This window comes from Equus przewalskii, chromosome 29 (genome assembly GCF_037783145.1).
Source record: "Equus przewalskii isolate Varuska chromosome 29, EquPr2, whole genome shotgun sequence".
Lineage (NCBI taxonomy): Eukaryota > Metazoa > Chordata > Mammalia > Perissodactyla > Equidae > Equus > Equus przewalskii.
Window position 1 is genome coordinate 30,360,262 of NC_091859.1, and position 16,566 is coordinate 30,376,827.

General features: G+C 37.4%; 1 protein-coding gene across 12 annotated transcripts in view; it reads left to right on the forward strand.

Moving 5' to 3' along the window:
• Nucleotides 1-16,566, forward strand: part of RIC8B (RIC8 guanine nucleotide exchange factor B) — a 106,203-nt gene that overhangs the window by 16,276 nt on the left and 73,361 nt on the right. Inside the window, exon 1 of one of the 12 annotated variants that reach the window (XM_070599814.1) lies at nucleotides 5,053-5,166. The exons of the other annotated variants lie outside the window; for them this stretch is intronic. The gene's annotated coding sequence lies outside the window, so the exon portion shown is untranslated. Of the gene's footprint in view, nucleotides 1-5,052; nucleotides 5,167-16,566 lie in introns of those variants that run through there. 12 annotated transcript variants of the gene reach the window in all.

Genomic DNA, 16,566 nt, shown 5'->3' on the forward strand with positions numbered 1-16,566 from the left:
AAGAACAGACAGAAAAAGGAACAAAAATGAAAGCATCAGAGAAATGTGGGACAAAATTAATGTACCAACATATACATAATGGGAATATCAAAAGGAGAGGAGTGAGAGAAAGAAGAAAAAATATTTGAAAAATTGAATACTAAAAACTTCCCATATTTTTTGGAAAACAGCCTACACGTTCAGGAAGCCCGATAGTATCCAAGTAGGATACACTCAAAGAGATTCATAAATAGATACATCATAGTAAAAATGCAGAGATGAGGAGAAAATTTTGAAAGCAGCTAGAGAAAAATGACTTCTCACTTACAAGGCAACCTCAATAAAATACGCAGCTGACTTCTCATCAGAATTGTAAGTCAGAGACAGTGGGACAACATATTCAAAGAGTTCAAGAAAAAACCTCAACCAAGAATCCTGTATCCAGCAGAGCTATCTTTTAACAAAGACAGTTCCAGATAAATGAAAAACTGAAAGAATTTGTTCCAGAACCACCTTACAAGAAATAGTAAATGTTCTTCAGACTGAAAGCAAATGACAAAACAGCAGTTTGAATCCACACAAAGAAATAAAGAGCACTGGTAAAGGTAATTATGTAAGTGCAAAAGACAGTATAAATACATATTTCTTCTCTTAACTGATCTTAAAAGCATTTGTATAAAACAATATATATAATGTGTTGTTGAGCCAATAACGTATAGAAATGTAATATATGCCAAAAACAGCGCAAAGGTGGATGAGAAGAAAGCTGTATTGGACTAAAGAAGTGACTCCAGATAGTAACTGGAATCCTCAAGAACAAATCAAGAGAACCAGAAATGATAAATAAGAACGCTAATATAACAAAAGCTGTAAGTCTATACTTGCCCTCCTTTCTCTTTCAGCATTTTAAAAGACAAAATTATATAAAGTAATAATAATGTATTGTTGGATTTAACATTTATAGATAGAATGTATATAACAATCATGCCACAGAGGGGAAAGGAATAGTATCATAAAAGTAATGTTTTTTATATTTCACTGAAGTTAATATAAATTTAGAGCTGATTCTGATAAGATGTATATGCTAAGTAAGCCCTAGAGCAACAACTAAGGAAATAACTCAGACTCAGGAAATAACTCAGTTTTATAGAAAACTACAAGACGTTGAAAGAAGTTAAAGAAAATTTAAATGAATGGGCAAATATCTCACATTCATGGATTGGAAGATGTAACTATTGCTAAGATGGCAGTAATTCCCACAATGATCTACATATTTAATGCAATACCTTTTAGAATCCCAGGTAGCTTCTTTGTAGAAATTGACAAGGCAGTTCTAAGATTCATATGGAATCTTATGAATGAATCTGAGATACAGAATAGCCAAACAATCTTGGAAAGAACAAACTTGGAGGACTCACAATTCCTGATTTCAAAACTTACTTCCAAGCAACAATAATCAAAACAGTGTAGTACAAGCATGAGGATAGGTAAATACAAATATATATACAGTCATCGCTTAACAATGGGGATACATTCTGAGAAATGCATCCTTAGGTGATTTCATTGTTGTGCAAACATCATAGGGTGTACTTACACAAACCTAGACAGTTAAGCCTACTATATACCTAGGCTAAATGGTGCTAATCTTATGGAATCACCATTGTATATGTGGTCTGTTGTTTACCAAGACATCATTACGTGGCACATGACTGTATATAGATGTAGATCAGTGGAATAGTCCAGAAATAAACCCGTGTGTCCATGGTCAACAAAGTTTTGACAAGGGTGCCAAGACCATTCAATGGGGAAAGAATAGTCTTTTAAGAAATCGTGCCGCAACAACTGGATAACCGCATATGAAAGAATGCGGTTAAACCTTTACCTCACACCATATACAAAAATTAACTCAAAATGGATCAGACCCAAATGTAAGAGCTAAGACCATAAAACTCAGAGAAGAAAACATAAGAATGAATTTTCATGACCTAGGATTTAGCAGTGGATTCTTAGATATGAAACCAAAGCACAAGCAACAACAACAAAAATATATAAATTGGATTCCATCAAAGTTAACATTTGTGCTTCAAAGCACACTATCAAGAAAGTGAAAAAAACAACCGACAGAATGGGAGACATATTTGCAAATCATATATCTTATAAGAGACTTGTATCTAGAACATATAAAGAGGTCAGTAATAAAAAGCAACCCAGTTTTAAAATGGATAAAAGATCTGAATAGACATTTTTCCAAAGAAGATATACAAATGGCCAATAAACACATGAAGAGGTATTCAATATCATTAATCATCAGGGAAATACAAATCAAAATCACAATGAGACATCAGTTCACACTCACTGGTATGGCTAGAATAAAAAAGTCAGATAATGACAAGTGTTGGCAAGGATGTGGAGAAATCAGAACCCTCATACGTTACTGGTGGGAATGTAAAATGGTGCAGCCACTTTAGAAAACAGTCTGGCAGTTCCTCACAAGGTTAAACAAAGTTACCATGTGACCCAGCAATTATACTCCTAGGTATCTACCCCAAAGAAATGAAGATATATGCTCACACAAAAACTTGTACATGAATGTTCACAGCAGCATTATTCATAATAGCAAAAAGGTAGAAAGAACCCAAATTTCCATCAGCTTGTGTAAGGATAAACAAAATGTGTTATCTCCATACAATGGAATATTATTTGGCTATAAAAAAGAAAAAAGTAACTGATAAGTGCTACAACATGGATGAATCTTGAAAACATTATGCAAGGTGAAAGAAGCCAGGCACAAAAGGCTGTATAGTCTATGATTCCATTTATATGAAATGTCTATAAATGGGCAGATCTGTAGTGGCAGAAATTAAATTAATGTTGCCCAGTAGCTAGGGGGAGTGGGGAATAGGGAGTTACTGCTAATGGGTATTGGGTTTCTTTTTGGGGTGATGAGAATGTTTTAAAATTAGATAGTGATAATGGTTGCACAAATGTGAATATACTAAAAACCAATGAATTGTATACTTTATGGGTCAACTTTATGATATGTGAATTATATCTTCATAAAGCTGTTATTAAATACTAGTAGATAACATACACTACGTGGTCATCATCATTCCAAGCACTGTATGAATATTAACACATTCAATCCTTACAACAAGGCTATAAAGTGTAGGTACTATTATTTGGCTTATTTTAGAGATGAGGAAACTAAGGCACTCAGAGAAATTGCTTACCGAAATTAATGAAGTGGGATGCCATGATACAAGCTTCGGCATTCTGGCTACACAGCCCATCTGCGACACTGTATTGCTACTCATTAATAATTGAATTGACTTGTTGTATAGCTTATGAATCGATTCTATTCATTTTCTGATTTTAGGCATTCAAAATTTGAGATTTGATGCAGAGCATAAACAAAGCTTTGACATTGAACTAATTATTGGCATTGACAGGAAACAGAAGAGCATGCTTTGCAGTGTAAATGACTGGATAGAATAACTCGGGAGGATATCTAGTGTCAGCTCTCCCCATAAGCAGTATAGTACTTGACCTATAGGAGTTAGGCATGCTGCAGATTTTTTTTTTCAGATTCCTCAGGTTTTTTTTTTGCTGAAAATGTAAGGTTTCTTCTTCTCAGCAGTTACCTCTTTTCTTCCTTAAAAAGTTTGATCATGTACTAAGGAAAGTGGAGAACTTGTGCATCTTCGACTAATTAAAAACTCTTAGGCACCTAAAAGAGTTCATGTCTAACCAGACATTTCCAGTGTTTCCAACTTCCCCATTTATAGAAGAAAAACTGAGAGGTTGACTTGCCTAAGGTTACAACGGATGAGTGGAAGAGCTGGGACTCAAACCAGCCTCTGTCTCCTTGTCTGCCTTCAGTGATCGTCTTTGCAGGGCTCCTCCTCAGGGAACTCCCAGTGTAGAAAGGGACCCACAATGTCTTCCAGTGCCGTGGTTTCTTCTAAGCTATCTCACACCAGGGGTCATCACACTGACTGAATACTTTGAGTAATGGGAAGCTCACAGCAGCCACTCTGCTGTTGGATAACTTTAATTGTTAGAAAGCTTTTACTTATATGAATTCCAAATCTGCTTTGGTTGATCCTCCTACCTTACCCATATCCCTCTCTGCCTTTGCCTTTGTCCACCATTTGGCTTGTCCTCCTACCTCCTTTCTGTCACTCTGTCTCTTTCATTTTTTTTCCCCCGCTTAGTACCCAAGACTCACATTTATCAAGAAGCTTTCTCTGGCTAAATTTCCTTCAGTCTTTCCATACTTGGTCTAAATTGCTATATATTTACATTCCTTATTTATTTTACATATGTTCAGTCTCTCTAATATTATTAATAACTTGAGTCATGTGCTTTTATAGCTCCCCAACCCAAAATAGACTTCTTTTCACTTGGTTGGAATTTATGTCTCTTGAATAATTTGCGTGTACTTGAATTTTAAATTTGGAGCATTTTGAGTTTTGTGCTTGTATCAGGATTGTGTACACAAGTACTCAGTTATGAACTCTGTAGATTCCGAATGGACACTATAGAATCTATAAAATTAATACAAAATTGCAGTGTTATAACATCAGTACTTTCCTTTCTCAGGTGGCTTTGCCATTGAAGGCAAGTATTGTACAGATAAAAACTTCCTAGCCCTATTGTGCCTATGTAGAGTGTGCCTGTTAATGTTTTTTGATCTGTTTGTTCATCTGGCCATCTTTATGATGTAATGTACATTAGCCTCTATCCTACCCCAACCGCTATGGTAGGGATTTTTAAATATATCATCTCATTTAATATTTATAAGCCCTAGATGTTATGCCTATTTTTAGAGATGAGGAGATGAGCCACAAGTGTTTGTAAGAAATTTGCCCAAGATCACATAGCCACAAGGGACAAAGCTAGTGTTTGAACCCAGGTGCGTGCTTCTTTTTTTTTTTTTTTTTTTTTGAGGAAGATTAGCCCTGAGCTAACTGCTGCCAGTCCTCCTCTTTTTTGCTGAGGAAGCCTGGCCCTGAGCTAACATCTGTGCCCATCGTCCTCTACTTTATATGTGGGACGCCTGCCACAGCATGACATGCCAGCGGTGCCATGTTCACACCCAGGATCTGAACCAGCAAACCCCAGGCCACCGAGAAGCGGAAGGTGTGAACTTAACCACTCCGCCACCGGGCCTGCCCCAGAACCCAGGTGCTTTCTTTATTTCAATTGTACTGTTTCCCAATAGGTAACATATAAGATGTCTTACACCTTACAATGTGTTTGCTCAGATGCTATCTAAATTAAGTAAATACAATAACTCTGTGAAATACATATATTTCTGCCTTACACATGAGGAAATTTAGCCTCAGATAGATTAAAAATTGCTCCAGATCCAAGTTCAGAAAATAGTAGAACTAGGGACTAGAAAGACCCAAAATAGTGTGTTTCTGTGCTTTATCTGCTATACCAGTAGTGTGTTCCTGTGCCTGTGAAGACCTCTAAAATCTCACAACTGTCTCATTGAGAGAATTTCTTCTTGTCCCTGTTCTTGGCTATCTTAGTCTGCTCAGGCTTCCAGAACGAAATACCATAGAGTGGGTGGCTTAAACAACAGAAATTTGTTCCTCACAGGGTTGGAGGCTGGAAAGTCAAAAATCAAGGTGTTGGCAAGGTAGCTTTCATTCTGAGGTCTCTTCTCTTGGCTTGTAGGTGGATGCCATCTCACTGTGTGCTCGCATGACCTCTTTGTGCAGAGAAAGGAGAGGGGAGAGTGTGAGTGAGTTAGCTCTGTGGCATGTCTTCTTATAAGGGCACTAATCCCATCTGACCAGGGCCCCACCCTCATGACCTCATCTAACCCTAATTACCTCCCCAAAGCCCCTTCTCCAGATATCATCACATTGTGGGTTAGGGCTTCAACATATGAATTTAAGGGGGACACAGACATTCAGTCCATAAGGTCAGCTTATCATCAGAGCCCGTAAGTATTCTCTATATGTTCCTGGGCTACTAGTGCTGAGAACTGGGGATTCAGAGAGAATAACTAGTTCAGACTAAATAGTTGAGTGATGTGGGATAGATCACATTGGAGACAAAATAAATTCCACAGAGACTGTGTATAGGAAAGACTTTGATACAGTGGAAAAGGCAAAGGGGCTATAGAGATCCATGGGACCAGGATCTATCTATCAGCCACCAAGATATGAGGTGTACATTATGACAGAGCATCCATCTTCCAGCTTTGCTAGTATACCACATAATCAAACTATAGTTGTGCTAAGAACTCACTAAAGATTAAATGAGGTAATGATCCCTTATTTGCTAAATTCTAATATGTGACAAATGATGATACTTCTGTATTTGCCAGTATATTAAAATACTAAAATATGGTCTATATACATAGTGGAGAGAAGGGTTTTCTGAAAAATAAGGACTCCTACTTAAGTAGTAAGAGAAGCAGAGTTGGCTGGTACTGTATTTGAAGAGAAATAAAAAGTTTTGGCATGCCAATTTCTGCCCTCAGTCAAGAAAGGAAGGGCAGTTGATTGGTTTTGTAAGCTTTCATTTACACCTAAGCTGTCTTTCCCATCTGTTAATGAACTCTTGATGATGCAACATGTCTTTCTCAGGATTGCTAATTAGAAAGAAACTTGAGCCAAACTCACATAATTGTTGTTACTCTGAACTCTCTTTTCAGTCTTCCTGGCAGGATCACCATGATATAGAACATAGCCAGAAAGATTGCATTACTGAAAAATGTACATGTGCAACAAGGGAAGTAGAGGTGAAATTTAGGAAGTGAGGTAAAAGCTCATTCACAAGGACAGTATCCATTAAATAAAAGGTGAGAATTACCATTGCCTCCCATACTACAAGTAGGAAAAAACCCTAAAGTGTATAGACATAATATTAAGCTAAATAAATGGACCCAGCTGCATGAATATTCATTTAGAAAATCTCTTTAGTTTTTTATAAAGAAATTCCAAATTTGACCTCCAGAATCCTCTCTCTCTTTTATGAAAAGCACATTTTAGAATTCTGGCAGTAAGTCATTAACTGTTTAATATTTTGTAAAATACCATTTTTTAATAGTGGAATTGACAACATTGTTCCAACTATTAATTATAGTAAGCTTATTTTAGAATTTAAGACCTCTCTGTCTCTGTCCTGCACGCAAACACACATGCTCACACACTCACATGTGCTGTATACAGAGGGCAAAAGTTTAGAACTATCAGATTTAGGTGGCTGACCTTCAGCTGTAGTTAAGAACTAAAATTAGATCCCTGTGGAATATATATCCAATGACGTCCATCAGAAGAGTGTGTAGGCATAACCTTGAGAGGCCTGGGACCATCATTCAAGGGATCCTGTCTTAACTGTGAAATTCCTTTGATGTCTGAAAAATTTTCTATCTTAAAAATTCATGTGATTCTTTTGGAGGCTGGCTTGGTGGCATAGTGGTTAAGTTTGTGCGCTCCACTTTGGCAGCCTAGGGTTTGTGGGTTTGGATCCCAGGCACAGACTTACATACCACTTAGCGAGCCATGCTGTGGCAGCATCCCACATACAGAATTGAAGAAGATTGGCGCAGATGTTAGTTCAGGGACAATCTTCCTCACCAAAAAAAAAAAAAAAAAAAAAAATTCCTGTGACTTTTTGTATTGTGATTTATAATGTGTTTTCATGTAATAATTCTTCCCCACCCCTACCCCCAATAAATTGTTTAGTAAAACAGTGGTTAAAGAGGATGCATCAGGGGGCAGGCCCCGTGGCCGAATGGTTGTTTGCATGCTCTGCTTTGGCAGCCCAGGGTTTCACTAGTTCTGATCCTAGGCGTGGACCTAGCACCACTTATCAAGCCATACTGAGGCAGTGTCCCACGTGCGCCCACAACTAGAAGGACCTACAACTAAAATATACAACTCTGTACTGGGGTGGGGGGCTTTGGAGAGAAGGAGGAAAAAAAATTTTTTAAAAAAGAGGATGTACCAGGATTGTCCTGTGACTTTAAGTATCCCTGGCACTCTGCCACATCTCCCAGATGAATGTGCATAGCTTATTTTAAGATCAGGGTTCTATCGCATCACTATAGGAGTACTGGTTGATTGGAATGAGAGCATAAATCAGTCATGCAGCTGACGTTGTAGACATAATGGGCAAAAAAGTTGGGGGGAGGGGAAGTCCATTCTTATTAAAGAGAAAATGGCAGACTGCAAGGATAGGTATTTCACTACCACTACAATAGAAGAACAGAAACATTGAAGAATAATAATAAGTACAACCATGTTTACAGACTTAGTCTGTTTATTTAAGGAGGAAGAAAATCCTCAGTAATTTGTTTTACATGCCTAGCTTAACCTAGAATTGCTTTTAATGTTGGGACACCCAGTTTTGCTTTATTTCTTATATATCACCAGGTACCAGTAGAATGACGAGAGAGTAGGACTGAGAGTCAAATAAGGATCTGAGTCCCCTTTCCCACTGTTGTTTTCTGTGCCACCGTAAGCAAATCATTTAGCCTCTCTGGGAGTCGGTTTTCATATCTAAAATGAAAGAAATATTCCTTAGTCCGGAGTGTGTTATTAGGTATTATTTTTTAAAAGGATTCTGTGGTCAAATAAATAAAGGAAATATCAGTTTTAAAATATTAAACAGGTTTCTTTTCCATGGTACATCTGAGAATCTTAATAAGCCTTATAAGTTTCCTAGACTTACTCTCCCACAAAACCCTTTTTTTATAGAACCTTTGCACTGTTGTTTGTTAATATTAAGTCACTAAAGCCTCTTCTAACTCATAACATTCTGATTCTGGAAATTACACTCATTTTGTTTGGCTCTTCACCTCTTTTCTGGTCTGTAGTTATCATAGAGTTAACTGCCAAGTTGACCTCAGTGCCTGTGCTGTGTCTATAGCCTGCCCCTCTTTCCAGATGAACTGGGAAGTTATTGCATTTTCATGTTTCTTATAAATAAAACAGACATTAGTCCTTGTCTTTTGCAATGATCACTTTCTCTATTCAGTGTTGTTTCATTTTGATTTGGTTATTCAATCATTGGCTCCATTTTTATTCTAAATTAATCTGTGAATCTTTACCTGAATTTCACCAACTAATAGTAAAGATTTTTGAAAACCTCAGCTCATTAAATCCTTTTTTTTTTTTTTTTTTTTAAAGATTTTATTTTTTCCTTTTTCTCCCCAAAGCCCCCCGGTACATAGTTGTGTATTCTTCGTTGTGGGTTCTTCTAGTTGTGGCATGTGGGACGCTGCCTCAGCGTGGTCTGATGAGCAGTGCCATGTCTGCGCCCAGGATTCGAACTAACGAAACACTGGGCCGCCTGCTGCGGAGCGCGCGAACTTAACCACTCGGCCACGGGGCCAGCCCCATCATTAAATCCTTTTGATAAGCACTGATGGTGGAGAGAAAATTAGATGTCAAATCTATATGTGGTCTTATTATTTCAATCAGAAAAACAAGCCTCCTTCAAGATACTGCTATTGACTGAGATCTTTAATTATAAGTCTTGTTCTTGGAAATGTACAATTTTAGCTCTTAGTATATACTGTCATCTAATTTAATGAAACAACACTGTAATACAGAGAGTATTATCCCCATTTTACACATAATGAAACTAAAGCTCAGAAAAGTCAAATAACTTGCCCAGATCTCACAGGTAATAAATAGCAAAGTGAAGTCTCTCTGACTCTGCTACTCATATTCTCTATTATACCATGTAGCCTCTTACTCAGATGTGTGGTAATACAAATGTGGTACATGCATTATAGTTTTAATGTTAAATAACATTTATGGAGTATTTATTTTATTCTAGGATAGTACATACACATTATCTCATTGAATTCCTCCAACAACCCTATGAAGTAGGTACAGTTATACCCATTTTATATCTCATTGAATTCCCCCAACAACCCTATGAAGTAGGTACAGTTATACCCATTTTTTATCTCATTGAATTCCCGCAACAACCCTATGAAGTAGGTACAGTTATACCCATTTTATAGATAAGGAAATTTAAAAGTTGACCAAGTTATTCAAATATGTGGCACCTGGCAATTAAGCCCAGAGCTTTAATGACCTGTTGAATGTCTGGCCATAGTACTTTATAGCAGAAGGTGCTTTGAAGATGTCATACTTAGTATATATGCGTGTAAGTATTTATTCAGTGTATTTGACAGCATCTTTGTACCTGTGGAAGAAAAAGAAGTAGACAAATCCTGCTCCCCGTCCTAAAAGCTGATGAGAGAGATAAGTTGCCATAAATATAATTCAAGGTCGGAGATGTTAAGTGTATAAAAGTGGTAGAGATTAAGTACTCTGAATTTAGAGGTGGAAGAGGTTACTTCCTGCTGGGAGATGGCAAAGGAGATGACACTGGCTTTGAAGACAGAAATGATTTGGGAAGGTCAGGGTGTTTTGAGAAGACATTCTAAGTATGGGAAATAACATGAGAAAAGGCACATAGGTTCACCTAGGTAGTAGAGAGTAGGTTTTTCGGCCTGGATCAAGGCTATTGTGACAACAAGTGGAGTATGAGTTTTGGAAAGGTGAGTTATGGAGAATCTGACCCCTTCCTAGTTGATGAGTTTGGATGCATTTTATTTGAGGTGTCCACTGTGGGACAGGTAAAGAGAAATGTCTACCAGGCATAACATTTTCTTTTTGCTGCCAACTTTCGGAAATGAGTCTCCTATCTCATGAATGAATGATACCACCATCAACCAAGTTGTCCAAGTCAGAAACCTGAGAGGCTCCTTGCCTCCTCTTTCTTTTCCACCCATGATAACCAGTCATTCCACCACTCATTCAGTCACTTCCACTTCCTTAAAATCTCTTAGCTTTCCACTTCTCTGCTTTAGGTCAGACCTCCATCATTTCTCACTTTCTTATAAAAAATAAATGGCACTACGTTGCTTAAGCCAGAAACCTTCCTTTCCCCCACAAACAGCAAGTCCTGTCAATTTTTCCTCAAAAATGCATATCAAATCCATCTACTTCTCTCCCTCTCCACTGCTTATACTTCAGTTGAAGCTGTGTTTGTTCCCCTCCAATCCATTTTCCACTGTGATTTTCCACATTTTCCAATGTGATTTTTTAAAACTTAATTGGGTTGTATTTCTCCTTTGCTTAAACTCCTTTGGTGACTTTTCATAGCATTTAAAGCCTAATCTCCTTATCATGGCCTTTAACACTCCACATGGTCTGGTCCCAGCTTACTCCAGTTGCATCTCACAGCACTCTGCCACTAACATCACCCACACTGGTTTTCAGGACCTTAAACACACCAGGCTCTGCCTGTGATGCTCTTTCTTCTCTTTACACATTTAGCAGCTTCTCACCATCAGAACTTGGTGTAAATGTCACTCTACCTAAAATTGATTCTTTCTCCAGTTATTTCCTGTCATAGCAACCTATTCATTTCCCTTATAACATTTTAGTTATTTTTTATTTATTATCTATCTTCCCCACTAGACTATGATCCCTGTAACACATAACAGAAATGTGTCTGTTTTGTTCACCACTGTACACTTACCACACAGCACAATGCCTTGAATATAGTAGGCACTCAAATATTTGTTAAATGACGGAATGGAAATTGAACATATGTTTCAAGTGTCATCTTAGATGCCACTTCCTTAGGAAGTTTTTTCCTTGAATTGGCCCATTTTCCTCCCGTAAGGTTGGATTAGGTGCCTTAGATTTGTATTGTTGTAGTTTTTTACACTTAAATCAGTTGTTCTTGGGGTGGAGGGGCAGTTTTGCTCCCCAGGAGACATCTGGCAATTTTTGGAGACATTTTTTATTTCCATGACTGGGTGGTGGTGGTGGGAGGGTGTTACTGGCATTTAGTGGGTGGAGGGGGCTTGAGATGCTATTAAATATCCTGTAATACACAGAATAACCTCTTACAACAAAGAATTATCCGGTCCAAAATGTCAACAGTGCCAAGGCTGAGAAACTCTGGCGTAGATCTATTAGAGCATTTATCATGTTAATCTATAATTTGTGTTTCTTTGTAATTCTCTGCCACTCAATTTTAAGTTCCTTGAAAGTTCACCATTGTCTCCCCAGTACCAAGGACATTGCCTTCCATTTATGAAATAGATACTTGATGAATTCTTGGTAAATAGATGAATAGATAAACAAATGAATATGCAAACCATCCATGGCACAACCAGGCCATATTGGTCTAACTCTTGATATTACATGTAAAGAGTAGTTACTTAGTCATTGAGGTGAAATGTAGCTTCTGTTACTTTTGGAGTGATAGTACAAGAGGGTCTGTATGGGGCATTGATTGGACACCATATTTCAAAGGTGCATTCTATCTAAATTTAAAGCTAAGTTGTTGCAACAGAGAGACCCCAAGATAGAAGTGATTTAAGGAATATAAGTGTTTATTACCTTTTCAAGTAACAGTTCTGAGATGATCAACCAGGCTGGTGGGTGGCCCTGCTCTATAAATTTATTCAGTGGCCCAGTTTCTTTGTAAGTTATCAATTCATGCTTCACCATCTGATCATTGTCCTAGCTTATACTGAGCTGCCACTTCTAAGTTCTGAGCTGCAGAAGAGGACAAGAAAGTGGGGAAGGCATGCCCACTGTCTTGAAGACCCAAACCTGAAAATGGCACACAGTGTGTCCACACGCATTCCATTGGCAAGAGCTCAGTCACGGCCATGAAGAAAAGCTGAGGAATGTGATGTAGCTAGGTAGCCATCAGCCTTGCCACAGTTCTGTTACTATAAAGAAGGGGAGAATGGATTTTGGTGGACAACTATTCAGTTTTCACCACAATGCTTAACAATTAAACTAAGTCTTAAATAAGCATATTTATGAGGCTTTATATTATTTCCTCATTACCCTGGGATCTGAGTTAGTTTTACCGCCTTGGGTTGTATAGTTGAAGGAAACTTATACAGGATAAAATGCATTCTCTAGAACAGTGCTTCTCAAATTATTTTTGATTGAACAACCAAAGTTTTTGTTTGTTCATTTTTCCCTAATTTGCGGTAGGCCAGTACTTTTGTAAAATACAATAAAAATGAATCCTTAAAAGAAATGATCACATCTTTGTATATCATAGCAAACTCAAATTCTTACAAAGGTTTCTAAATGCATACTATCAATTTTTTATACCTATCTCAACTTACGTACCTATTGCAATGTGGTCTTGTAACAAACAGTTCATGAACTGGCACCTGTCCACAGACATTTTTGAGTAACACTTGTCTCAAAAGTGTTTTCTAGCAACCTCTTTTGGGTTGCCGGAATATAGTAGACTAACTGTGATGTCTGTCTTTTAAGCAAATACATTTCCTTTATATATAAAACCTGACTTCTAATTTTTTAATGTTTTTAGAAATCACCTTTTAAGACAGTATATAAATCATGATAGATCATTTGACTGCTCACATAAACCTCATAGCATGTTTCGCTTGTTTCATAGCTAAAGCCAAAGCTGATCCTAGTTTTACACATTCATAGTGAAAAGCCTACCATTCCGGAGCTGGAAGAAGGTTGCCTTAGAGAGTCTTAATGCATGGTATAGATGAAGAAAGGGGCCTAATAAAGTACATGCTCAAGATCACGGTTAACAAATGAGAGGCAGCTATGGTATGATCCTTGACTTACAGTGGAAATCACATTGAAGTCAGATCATCTGAATTGAATCCTGGCCTTCTGCTTCTTAGTTAAGTGTCCTTAGGCAGTCGTTTAAAGAATCATATGGTGAGTGTTGGTTCAATAAGCATTTCTTGGATTGAGGAACATATATGAAAGTGTTTGCAAACTGTAAAGCACATAAGCAAACAATATTACTGTAATTATTAAAATTATGAAGCCATCCCTTCTGATGCTAAGTCCACTGCTCTTTCTGGACTCTGCTGTATTTCATGGTGGAGACTTGTTGAGAACCGGAGTCATATTTAATACTGAATTCATTTAAAATTGTATTTATTAGGACTCTGTAGCAATGTGGAAAAATGCTTATAATTAAATTAAAAATTAAATTTAAAAGTCAGGAAAAATTATATACACATGATGATTGTAATTCTTTATATAAAAGTAATATGTATGTTACTGATAACCAAGTAGATTGACTAAGGATAAACCCTTCTGTCCACGGCATATAAAATATACTAGCTAGTATAATTATGAATGTTTTTGCTATTTTCTTTAATAGTTTGAGTCATTTTACATTTTAAAAAATATATATATTTAAGTAATTTAAACTCTTCAGAAAAAAGAACTTTAAGTGAAGAGACATACTTTCTGCTGCTCATATGAAAAGACTTTTACCCAATAGGGCAAACCATCCAACCAGTATAATCACAAGAATAGCCTTTACTACTTCTCTTTTTCCTTCTTAGAAAGGAGAAGTGTTAAGACAACACTAATAGACCTCTACTAATGCTTTAGATTTGGGGAACTTCTCAATCCAGTCAATTTATATTTTGGGTGCTTACTGTGTGCTAGTTGCTCTGCTGAGGGCTACAAGATTATGAAGAAATACAATATAATCATCATCATCATTCACAAGTGTTTATTATGTTCCAGAGTCTGTGAGATATAGGTGATATTATTCACATTTTACAAATGGAAAAGTGAGGCTCAGAGAGGTTAAATAACATGTCTGAATCACACAGTAGCAAAGCCGGGTATTGAACCTAGGTCCTTCTGATTCGAAACCCACTACAGTACATTTTCTTCTCTCATAAAAACAGATGTCCTTTCTGCCTTCAGAGAGCTTTTAGTAGTTGAGGCAAACTCATAAAAAGAAAACTAACAGGAAGAACGTGCTGAGCACTAAATGATTGCTACAAATTGTACTTTGGGTATTCCTTGGAGAGAAAGAATGTTGGGGACTGAAGTGGTTAAGGAGAAAACTTTACATCAAAAGTAAATTTTAAGCTTAGCTGTGGAGACTGTTTAAAACTTAAATAGTCAAAGAGGGAAAAGGACTGATGCTTGTAGAGAGGAGGTGGTAAGAAAGCAGAAGAGCTCAATGTGAGATAATTTGGAAAGGCATATATCTAGAGAGAAGAGTTCGATAGGGGAATAGTATGAAAGAAAAGATTCAAAAGCAGGTTGGAGGATGTTAAATGCTAACTGGAGGACTTTGAGATATGGTCTTATAATAATATATCAAAGATAACCTATACTGAACACTTACTAGTGCACATACTAGGCACTGTTCTAAGTACCATACATGTGTGATGTCATTTAACTCTTAGAGTAAATGAGGCCCAGAGAGGCTGAGTAACTTGCCAAGGCACACCATTAGAAGATGGTACAAGAGCCAAGGGTTTGAACACAAGTAATTTAAATCCAGAACTCCTGCTCTTAATCACAACACTGTTCTGGTTCTAGAGTCTATGGTAAGTTGAACAAGTTTCAAGCTCAGGACCACTGAGCTTAAACAAGTAATATGCTTCGTACCTCTAGACGTTTTTAACATTTAAGTTAAGAAAGGTAATGTGACCAGACCATGACATCCCATCCCTATGCCTGGCACCTTATACATCTTCAGGACAGTCAAGGAGAAGTTAAGGTATTTGTACTAATAGCTTTCAACTCTGCCTGCTTTTCTATGCTCATCTGGTCAGTTACTCTCAGTTAACCCCTACACCCTAACATCCAAGTTGTGTCAGTTCAATGTTAACCATAGTTCAGTGGTTCTCAGAGTATGACTCCTGAACCAGCAGCAGCAGCATCAACTGGGAACTTGTTAGAAGTCCCAATTATGGACCCTCACTCCAGACCCACTGAATGAGAAACTCTGGGTGGGGAGGGGAGGTGCAACAATCTGTGTTTTAACGATCCCTTTACATGATTATGATGCATGCTGAAGTTTGAGAACCACTGCTGTAGAATACCCTAGGGTTTCAATATAGGAACAAACTACTGAAAAACTTTTTAGCAGTACCTGGTAGTAGCATTGGAGAACCAATTGGGATCTTACTCTTGAGTCTCTGCTGCTGAGTCTTGCAGTCTAACTTTATAGAAGTAGCCATGGCTTACTAAGCTAATGAGCATTTTAAAAGGGCTTTTTCTTAGACTCTTTGATTCTTGTAATTATACTTTGTAAGCATACCTAACCTTTGCTTTATGACTTTACTGTCCCTGAAAACCTGACCTCTAAGTAAAAAGTTAGTAAGTCAGAAAATATTTCCATTAATCTTAATGGAATAAATTATATATTCCATGATTATCTATGATACCAAAATAATTTTCAGATTAAAAAATGTGTCAGTTGAACAATGAAAACAAGTTTGTATAAATAAATACTCTGAAAGTAAATAAAAACACTTTGTAAATGTAATGTAATATAGGATGGTTTATTGTACTTGTAAAAAGAGGAAGAGAAGGGGCCGGCCCGGTGGCACAGTGGTTAAGTTTGCACGTTCCGCTTCTCGGCGGCCTGGCATTCACCAGTTCAGATCCCAGGTGCAGACATAGCACCGCTTGGCAAAAGCCATGCTGTGGTGGGCGTCCCACATATAAAGTAGAGGAAGATGGGCACAGATGTTAGCTCAGGGCCAGTCTTCCTCAGCAAAAAAGAAGAGGATTGGCAGTAGTTAGCTCAGGG